An 11146-nucleotide genomic window follows, 5' to 3' on the forward strand; every position below is an offset into this window, starting at 1 on the left:
AATAGGAATTTCAAATGTCATACATGTAACGGAAGCAAATTAAGTGACAAATGCAAGCTCAGAAAATCTAAATTGCCATTGATAAGCTTAAAATAATACCAAAGGGAAGCAATTTAAAGCACTGTGGCGCCGAACTATAATAATAATAATAATAATAATAATAATAATATCTTTATTGAAAGAAGGTATAGCACATGAAGATATTCCATCGTCCATCCGTCCGTCAGTCCTTCCGTCCGTTCTCTTTTGTGTCGCACGTAACTCAAAAAGTATTTGACCTAGAGTCATGAAACTTGACAGGAATGTTGACCAGTATGTGCAGTTGTGCACCTGGGTATTTTTGTGTGGATTTATTCAGTATTTTTAGAGTTATTGCCCTTGACTTAGTAAAAATTTGCAATTTTCAACTTGTGTCGCATGTAACTCAAAAAGGATTTAATCTAGAGTCATAAAACTTTACAGGAATGTTGATCAGCATGTGTTGTTTTGCACTTGGGTATTTTCGTCTGGATTTATTTAGTATTTTTAGAGTTATTGCCCTTGCCTTAGAAATGTTTTGCAATTTTCAACTTGTGTCGCTTGTTACTCAAAAAGGATTTCATTAAACCTTACGGGAAGGTTGCTCAGCATATGTAATTGTGCACCTGGGGTTTCGCTTGAGGATTTATCCAGTATTTGTAGAGTTATTGCCCTTGACTTAGTAAAAATTTGCAATTTTCAACTTGTGTCGCACGTAACTCAAAAAATATTTGACCTAGAGTCATAAAATTTTACAGGAATGTTGATCAGCATGTGTAGTTGTGCACCTGGTTATTTTCGTCTGGATTTATATAGTGTTTTAGAGCTATTGCCCTTGACTTAGTAAAAATTTGCAATTTTCAACTTGTGTCGCATGTAACTCAAAAAGGATTTGACCTAGAGTCATAAAACTTTACAGGAATGATGATCAGCATGTGTAGTTGTGCACTTGGGTATTTTCGTCTGGATTTATTTAGTATTTTTAGAGTTTTTGCCCTTGACTTAGAAATTTTTTGCAATTTTCAACTTGTGTCGCATGTAACTCAAAAAGGATTTCATTAACCCGTATACGGGAAGGTTGCTCAGCATATGTAGTTGTGCACCTGGGGTTTCTCTTGAGGATTTATCCAGTATTTGTAGAGTTATTTCCCTTGACTTAGTAAAAACTGTTTCATTATGTTGTGTTATTTGTTCCTTAAGTGCTTGAGTTAGAATCAACCAACTTTACAGGAATAATGATCAAATCACTAAAGTACAGGAATTATGATCAACATCACTGTGAAGCTATGCACCTGGGACTTTGCATGTGGATTTTCAGTTTTGTTAGAGTTATTGCCCTTGACTTACAGTAGTATAAATTTGCAATTTTCAACTTGTTCATGCAACACTCAAAAAGTATTTGACTTGTAGGCCTGAAAGATTACAAGAATGTTGGTCAGCATGTGTACTTATGCACCTTGGGGTTTGCTTGTGGATTTATCCAGTATTTGTAAAATTCTTGCCCCTTACTTAGTAAAAGATTTTTTGTTTTCAACTTGTGGCACATGTAGTCCAAAAATTATTTGACCTAGAGTCATAAGATTGACAGAACAGTGGCGTGTGGGGGCACCCGTGTCCTATGAACACATTTCTAGTAAAATATAGATTTACTAAAATATCAATAACACAATAAACCGTCCCAGTATCTGATGTTTTCTTCATCGACCAGGAAAAAATCCCACCGTACTCCGTACATATATTGTTTCCCAACCGTTTTAATTAGAACATGAAATGACGTTTAAAAATTTTCTTTCCAGACAATTTTATATCTATTGCACTTTTTTTTCAGCCGAAGGCCGTCTGATTTCACCTTGACTTCCGCTAAAATTAACAGTAAAGAAATGAAAATAGGCAGAATTTTCATTGGTCATTTTAACACTAATAGCCTGTTTGATTGATACTTTAGGAGAGCTTCCGTTATAGATAGAGGTCTTTTCGATCGCGCGATGGCAAGAAGTGTTGGAAAAAGATATGTCAGCATAAATATAAAACACAATAATGATATTTTCAGCTTTTCAATTAAATATGACAGATCGCCTTTTTGATACTTTTGCGTTCGATTGGGTTTCTCTTAGATGTAAGTTGTTCTGGTCATTATATTCCCTTCTCGAACCGGGCATTATACGATTGAAACGAACTTTCGACTAATTTACAGTTGCAAAATTCTTCGTGGAATTAGTGTACTGTATCTACTTAATCTTTGTTTTATTATAAATTCCTATTCAAATCAAATTCCAATTTGATTAAAATGAAATAATGTGAGTAATTTATTGTTTTAATCTAAGATGACAATAAATGGGGAATAACACTGCGGGTAAAAATGAACTGTAATAAAACTATTGAGGACGAATAAAATGTTCTGTTTGCGGTTAGCATGGTAAGTAGTAGCTTATCCTGTGCAAGTTAACAAGTTTGACTTCGGCCGAGTATCTTTTTAAGATACTTCTTGTTTCTTTTGCAATCACATTCAGATTTCGTTAAACAGGTTACGCTATTCAAATGTGTCTATAATATTATATGTAACTATAGCAATCGCCTTTAAGTAAAAATATCTATTAACATTTCCACCTGATCTCTTGTTACGGTTATGTTATTTGAAACTGTATAATAATAATTTTAATGAACATCATGCAAATTTTAAGAATTTTCCCATACTCATGCGCGGATCCAAATGTAGGAGGGGGGGTGGGCTCATGAACATCTCCAATCCCAGACTTGGCTTGCATGTCGAGCCCGTCTGAAATTTGATATCCATACATTTGTATTATATCACTCTACTAAACAAGTAAATCCCCTAACCCATGTGAGCAACTTTGCCGGCCCTTTCCGTCAGTCTTCAAACACAATAGTAAGAATACACAGAACGGATACGGTAACTTAACATGTAACTAAATAGTTATTTAATGCAGGTAGTTGTTGACAAGTTTTTTCCCAATACATCAAGTGAAAGACCACCTAAAATAAGTAAAGCCATAGATATAAAAGTAAACAATACAATATTTATACACTTTTACTATTGTTGTAGAAATGTCAACCCGTTGACATAAAGTCAGACCGTTGACATTAAGTCACAGGTGTTCGGCGTGTTGATTGGTCACTACCCCCACCCTCCTTTTACCCACGCTACAACCCTCCTCCCTTTTCACAACAATGTAAACTGTAGTATTTTCTTTTGGAATATGTTTTAATGTTTGATATATACTTTAAATGCGATTTCCTTCATTCTCCACAAAAATAAAAAGAAAATAAAGAAAAGATAGATTATTTCAATTTCGTATATTGTATATAAATACTACTTTCGCTTTTGTCTTGATATACAAGACATTAGTCTTATAAATATAACGTTGTTTTGGGATATTTTTACTTCTTGGCAAAACCGGGCTTTACCAACATAAACTATAGCAAGTTCGTTGCGTAACGTCTAATATAATGGACAAGATGTAGATGAATATTATATTTTTAATTTATAGTATAAATAGATGAAATTACAAGAACCTCGCACCGACTGCCTGTGAGTTTGGCAATATATAAAAGCATTACGGCCTAAAATTAAATATTGTTTGTTTCCCCTTCCCGATACCTACCCACAAAATCACAGCAACACTAAACAATTTTATTGCCTTGCAAAAACATTTTTTCTTAACATGGAAGCAGAGTATGTCAATGAGAATCACATCTTCATATCTGTCTCATGATTTTAAAGCTACATGGTTTGTAAGTGCCATTGATAATGTGTAAATTGCTTCTCTATGGTTACTTCGCAATATAACAAATTCAAATACATTTTCAAAATTTTCATGAAAATCAGCATGAATCTGAAGGCGTGCTGCTTTAATTGTAAATATACAAACTGGGATATATGTTTAATAAAATTTAAAATATGGTTCTAACCTTTAAACAGATAAACAAAAATCTATACCTACCTAGTCAACCCAAACTACTGGCATGGGTTGCGTGAGAGAAAACAAAGATCATTCAAAGGCTGGCCTAAACGTGTACACTTAGCATCATAAGAAAATTTTTGTTAAGTTCATATATAAAAGAACACAGATATGGAGGTGTGTGGCTTAAATGAGTTGAAAGTATTTAGTTTTATTACGGATTTATATTAATATAAATCCGTGGTTTTATACTTGGCAACAAACTACGAAATAATTTTTATATGGAAGACGTTGGTAAGTGTGAGATACATTCATGATCCAATATTACATTATATGTAGCAGATAATAAATTGTTTGAGAACAAGATTATTATACATTATACAAAATCATTAAGAATTCGATCGACATTTTGTTTTTCAGGAAATATATCGTGTATTATCGAAAAGATGTATTCCTACTGTTTTATCTATATTTGAAACAATTCTTGAATATTTGCCTTTTGTAGGCCGATTCACACTTAACATACACTTGATTTTTAAATAGCCATTTAGCAAAGTCCTGTTTAAGTAATTTCTGAATCCAGCAACTCTTAAAATGACTAAACATGTATTGACCTTTTATATAGTTTAATGAATGTATGAAGTGTTTTTGCTGCTTGTAGCAGGTGGACAATATTAAAATTGCAGAAAAAGGAAACAATTATTCCCTAAACTTAGAATAGCCTATAGGCAGAACTAAATAAAGTAGTCATTGAGACATTTTTTTCAAGTCATAACCATAAATTCAGATCAACATTTAAAGTATAAATGCATCTAAATAATGGATTTCTATGCCCCTTTTAAAGCATATGATTGGTGGTTCTGAGTATCGTTATAAAGATTTCATGTAATTAGAACATATTGGATTAATATTTTAGTGATATTTTATATAACTAAGTAATCGTTGATAACGTTTGTAGTTAAAAGGATAATGTCGAAAAAAATTTTCGACCTTAAAAAAATCCTCGGAAGTGTGACAATGGTTATTGTGTGAAACTGTGACCCATCAGTGAAATCATGTGAAAACAAGGGCAACATTGTTGCAATATACGTCTGTCACAGAAGCTTTTGGCAGAGATGTGGGCATTATAGATATGCATATAGGAGATATGCTCTGGGAAATATCTGGATATACAATCATCTCTAATGATTTTTATCTGAACTTTGACTCCTATGTGTGACCTTGACCTTAGCCACAGGGGCCTAAATTTTGCTTGCGACACTCCGCCTCACAAAAATGAACATTTGTGCCAACCAAGTTAAATTGAAATCCCTCTATTCATGTAGAAGTTTTGCTCCGGACAAGCATTTTTCAATGGCCTCTAAGTGTGACCTTGACATTTGACCCAGAGGCCTGGTTCATGCAGGCGACATGGCTTCTCATAGTGGTGAACATTTGTATGAAGTTTCGTTAGAATCCCTCCATATGTGTAGGAGTTATGCTCTGGACAAAATCTCTACATTTTATCATCTTAAGTGACCTTGGCAATCATCTTTAGTGACCTTGACCTTGCATATATTAATCTAAATAACATGTTTCACACCAGTAGTCATGATAATGACCATTTGTGTTTCAATCCCTCAATAAATGATGACTAAATGGTCCCAATACACATTTTCATATTTTTATCTGAACTTTGACCCCTGTGTGACCTTGACCACAGGAACTTAAATTTTGCTTGTGCCACTCATCCTCACAATAGTGAACATTTTGCCAAGTTATATTGAAATCTATATGCATGTAGAATTTTTGTTCCGGACAAGCATTTTTTATAACCTCTAAGTGTGTCCTTTGACATAGAAGCCTTGTTCATGCACGGGACACGGCTTCTCATAGTGGTGAACATTTGTATTAAGTTTCATTAGAATCCCTCCATATGTGTAGGAGTTATGCTCTGGACAAAATCTCTATATTTTATCATCTTTAGTAACCTTGGCAATCATCTTTAGTGACCTTAATCTTGCATATATTAATCTTAATAACATGTTTCACACTAGTAGTCATGATAATGACCATTTGTGTTTCAATCCCTCTATAAATGATGACTAAATGGTCCCAATACACGGTATCATATTTTTATCTGAACTTTGACCCCTATGTGTGCCCTTGACCTCTAAACTTTGCACGCAATACTCTGCCTCACAATAGTGAACATTTGTGCCAAGTTATATTGAAATCCATCTATGCGTGTATAAGTTTTGCTCCGGACAAGCATTTTTCAATGACCTCTACGTGTGACCTCGACCTTTGACCTAGATGCCTGGTTTATGCGCACGACACGGTTTCTCATAGTGCTGAACATTTCTATGATGTTTCATTAAAAACCCCATGGGTGTAAAAGCGTTAAAGAGCACTAATGTTAGAGTTTCACTATAGGCGCGTCAAATAAAAATGTCTCTTGTAAACAGTTTACCGTTCTTATTAAATAAAATATTATGTTCGTATAGATTCAATACTTAATTAATTGAACTCGTTGAATAAAACAATATTATGCTCACCAGAGGCTCAAATAATATGATTTTATTCAACTTGTTCAATAAATTTAGTATTAAACCTACACTCATTCAATATGTCCAACTATATAAAGACAACCATTTCTATGAAAGTTTGATTGAAATCCTTTAAGAAATTAAGCAGGAGTTTCTGATCGAAGAAATCGCTTACACGCAGATGCCCACTTTAACCAATCGAATAACCAGGGTCATCAGAGTTAGATAATATACATGTAGTAAAAATATCAAAAGTCAAAATTTTGTTTTTATCATAATATAGTTAAAATATCATAAATTTTTTTATTGTTTTAATATTTGAAAATATCAGAAAAGTTTGTTTCTAAAATAAAATGCTGTTATCATTTAACACGGGTATATACATGTATATTAGTAGGATTGTTTCTTTTATCTGTTTCAGATACCTAAAATGGACTTGAGGTACAATATTAATGAAAATGGGAGGAGTCTCGTTTGGATTTGCTTTAGACAAGTGCACTTGGTTTTCATGCTCATGAAAAAAGGAAGGAAGCTGATTGAAGAAGAAACCACTGGTCACAAAACATTGATCTAAACCAAATCAGAAAGTTTTTCGAGAAGAAAGGGAAATTTAATGCACAAATTGAAGTTAAACTGCAGATAAAGGCATCGTTTGATAAGTTCAAATCTGAACTGAAAAACTAGACACAGAAAAGCCAAAACCCAAAAGTTGAAAAAACTAGGCAATAAAGAGTACCAATGTTTTGTTTTTGTCTTTTTGACATATAGTAAGTCACAATTTAATGAGGTAAACAATGATGACATGCTGCATTTCAATGTCAGAACAAATGGACTTGTCCCTCAGGCAAAAATTATCGTTGAAGTTAAGACTCTAAATGTAACAAAAGGGAAGCCAAAAATCTTTCTTATCCAAGCAGATTATTTGAGTCTTCTTAAAGATAAGGTGACATTTAAATCTGACAAATTGGAACCACCAAAAGTCATTTAAGTACCAACATATGCTGATCAGCTTATCATAAAATCCACTATTCCCCTGAGAATTGCCAACAAACATGATGCTCTACACTATCGTTTTTGAGTCAAGCATTTTTGGAAACAATGCAAAATAAATCAAAGGGCTGCAAGCTCTGTGGTATTTTCTGATCTTTGCAATCTAAATCGTACTGTATATATCTGTAATTTTGTTCTACAGTTTAGGCTAACTTAAATATATACATGCCTTTTAAAAGTCGAATTATTTTGAAATATTTTGTGCATCGTTTACTAAATTATCAAGTTGTGTATTTGCCCGGTTCATAATTTTACAGGTGCGTAAGAATATTACTAAATCTTTTGTGGTTCGTAAGCTATAAACATTGTTTTAATTCCTCTTTGTAAGCAGAAAACATGAAGAAAACAATCAAGATTGACAGTAACAATTCCATTGTCAAAAATAATTGAATAACTGTTAAAGTGCAATATTTAAGGATTCATGCATATTTCAGAAATGTAATGATTTTTATTCATGATTTAATTTGTTTAAATTTTATATTATCATTTGTTCAATTATTGTTTTATCGTTATATATTATTATTGGTAAACAATTGTTTTAGTCAGTTCCTAACATGTAACAAATATATAATGCTATAACCATTTCGTTTTAAAATTGATCCCGTTTAGCGATTTATTACCTACAATTAATTAGACTATGTTTGGGATGCATCGTTCCCTATTACAGGTCATAAAAAGTTGGTCATCTTCTTTAATGATACTATATATTCATATTTTAGCGTAACACCTATAGTAGCATAATATGAAGTCAAACATGTTTACTCTATATTTACAAATAAACGGTGTAGCAATTATCAATATTTTCTAATATTAAATTTTTAACAGTTCATGTACATAAAGGGCGATAATTAGAAATATGTTTCTGATAAAGTTTTCGATAATGCGGGGACAAACAAAAATGTTTGTACCCAGGATAATGTTTCAATAAAAAATGTATTATTCTAAAACTTATTTATAATTTATGAAAGTGATAAATTCTTTCTTTTTCCATTTTTTTAAATTAAGTCTGTATCGTTAAAATTATGATTGAAAATATGTCTGACAACCATTTTTAATTTAAATATGCCCACTGTTGGCCGAGACAGGTTGGCATTTTGTGCTATCGGTTTCTACAACCACAACAATAAATATGTTTTCTTTTCATTTGTATCTATGAATTCACTGATTTTAGGTGGACTTTTACTTGATACAGTATGTTGGAAATAGACTTGTCAAGATTTTCCAGCATTCGTTTACATATTTATTGGTCCTGATCCGAAAACTGACGGAACAATCGCAACTACTCGGCCCTTTCCGTCAGTCTTCGGATAAGTAGGTTATTACGAGGGTTGTTCAAAAAATAATAGGACTGCAGTTCTCCTGTTCACATTTTTTAATTTACGTGCACAATTTTACAAGATGATAATATTGGAACATATCCACTATACACAGTGAAAAAATCAATAAAATATGTTTAAAAATAACGAGTCTGTGAACATTTCAAATGACAAGGAGTACGCGACCCGGTGCACGCTAACAGCACAATAGATGACGTTTATGACGTCGTAAAATAATCAAAGGGCTGCAAGCTCTGTGGTATTTTCTGATCTTTGCAACATTAATCATACTGACTATCTGTATGTATTTTCCTATATAAGTTTATTTTTATATACTATAATTCATCTTACGCAGCGACTGCGTTTAGATTTTTTTATATAACAGTTTAATTGAGATTGATACATATGGAATTTTGCATGACTAGAGTTGCATCAAAAATCATTTTTTATGACAGCCACACTTTATCCGGCTACTTCCTAAAAAAAGACACTTCAAAAAAAAGTTGCCTCGACTAGGATTTGAACCTTAGGCCTCTCACACCCTAAACGAGCGCGATACGAGCGCGATACCCCTGCACCGCGGTGAAGTAATACGTAATATGTAGCCTGAATAAAAACAAATACATTGTAATTCTAAATTGAGAATTTCCATTTCGTGTTTGTAATCCTTATCAATTTCGAGGTATTTTGTTCACGATAAACCTGTTTAACACTGATAAAAATAATTTAGCGAAAATCTTCTCGCCAAAACAGTCCGACATGTATATATTCCACTACTCGGCAGTCAGATTTATTTGTGTACTACGCCCTGGAGTTTTCAGTAATCGACATAGCTAAAAATAGCATTTTTATTGATTAAAATGATATTCATCCGCAAAATTTGTGATTGTAACCTCATATTTCTATTGACTAATCTGAACTTTCAATGCACTGTAATTCGTTAAATGCCTACATTAAAAATTATTCTGTCTTTTAAATTGCTGGTTTTAAGCAGTTTTGAGTGAGAACTACTTTGCGTTGTTAGGTCTGTTAGGAAATTTTGTGTTAGACCGTGGATGTTAGCTATGTATTTACTGATCTTGCGATCAGAAAATACAAAAACAAAATGAATCAAGCGTCATCCCTTCTGAAAGAATTCACCGTAGTGTTTTAGGTGTCTAAATCATGTAACTTTGACCAGACCTCATATGTGAAGATGAAGGGAGAACGAAAACGAACACATTCTCGTTCCACTCTCGGAGAAAAAGAAGTCCGATAGCCGGCCACTCTCCGCCTTTTCTCGTATTCTTGTATCTTAAATTATAGTAATCAATATAGATTAAACAGGCATGAACTTATGATGTTTATGAAAAAGTGATTAATTGAATTATTTTACACATATCATCGTACTTTCTTAAAACAATATGATTATGTAAGTAAAATAACAATAGTTATCAACTGAAAAGTATATTTTCCTACCAAGAACAGCGTATCATTTTTAAAAGAAAATCGGGGAAAATATTAATTATTACCGTTAATCATTATTACATTAATTTATTGATGACACATATAAATCTAGTTAAATGAAATAGCATTTTGTTTGAAACAAATCATTTCGGCAGAACTAAATCAATAGACCCGATGCAGAAATCAAACATGCCGGACAGTCCGTGGACTGTTTACCGTCGATCATTTAATTTGTAGCGCTTTTCCATTTGACGTCACTAGTATAAAGTCCCGTCAATTTCCCGCTATCATTCTCATCCTTTCCTGTTTGTGATTTGGTAGGTGCAATTTTAGAATTGCTTGCACAAGCTGAAAACGAATAGCCGATTAATTGTACTGAGTTGATTTTATGTTTTCATATGTATCTGAAGGAGTATCGCCAATTTGTTGGCAAAGTTTAACGATCGCACACATTTTCATTTTGAACGAACGTCAAATTTCTACATTTAACGTTATGACCACTGCTGTTCAAAACTTGATGATTTAGGCATTTCATGTCTGAATGACGTCAAATTTGGGCATAATGTCACTTAAATACAATAAATTGTGTTGATGGAATAAATGGGGGGGGGGGGAGAAAATAAATTATGAATAAAACAGAAGTTCAACTAAGCTTCAATTACTTTTTATGTGCTGCACCGGGTGCGTGTTACTATGGTTATTCAATAACACAGGGAACACGCGTGAAGCACAATAATTCAATATTTTTATGCTTAAATTGAAGAAAACATTTTTCGATCGCTGTACATATTAAAATATTCCAAATTGAATTGAATATGAAGATAAAAGACTCTTAGTCTTATTACTTTATAAACAACCCTCGTATAGA

Source organism: Ruditapes philippinarum, unplaced genomic scaffold (assembly GCF_026571515.1).
Source record: "Ruditapes philippinarum isolate M1 unplaced genomic scaffold, ASM2657151v2 ctg5910_1_1_1_1, whole genome shotgun sequence".
In the NCBI taxonomy this organism is placed as follows: Eukaryota; Metazoa; Mollusca; class Bivalvia; order Venerida; family Veneridae; genus Ruditapes; species Ruditapes philippinarum.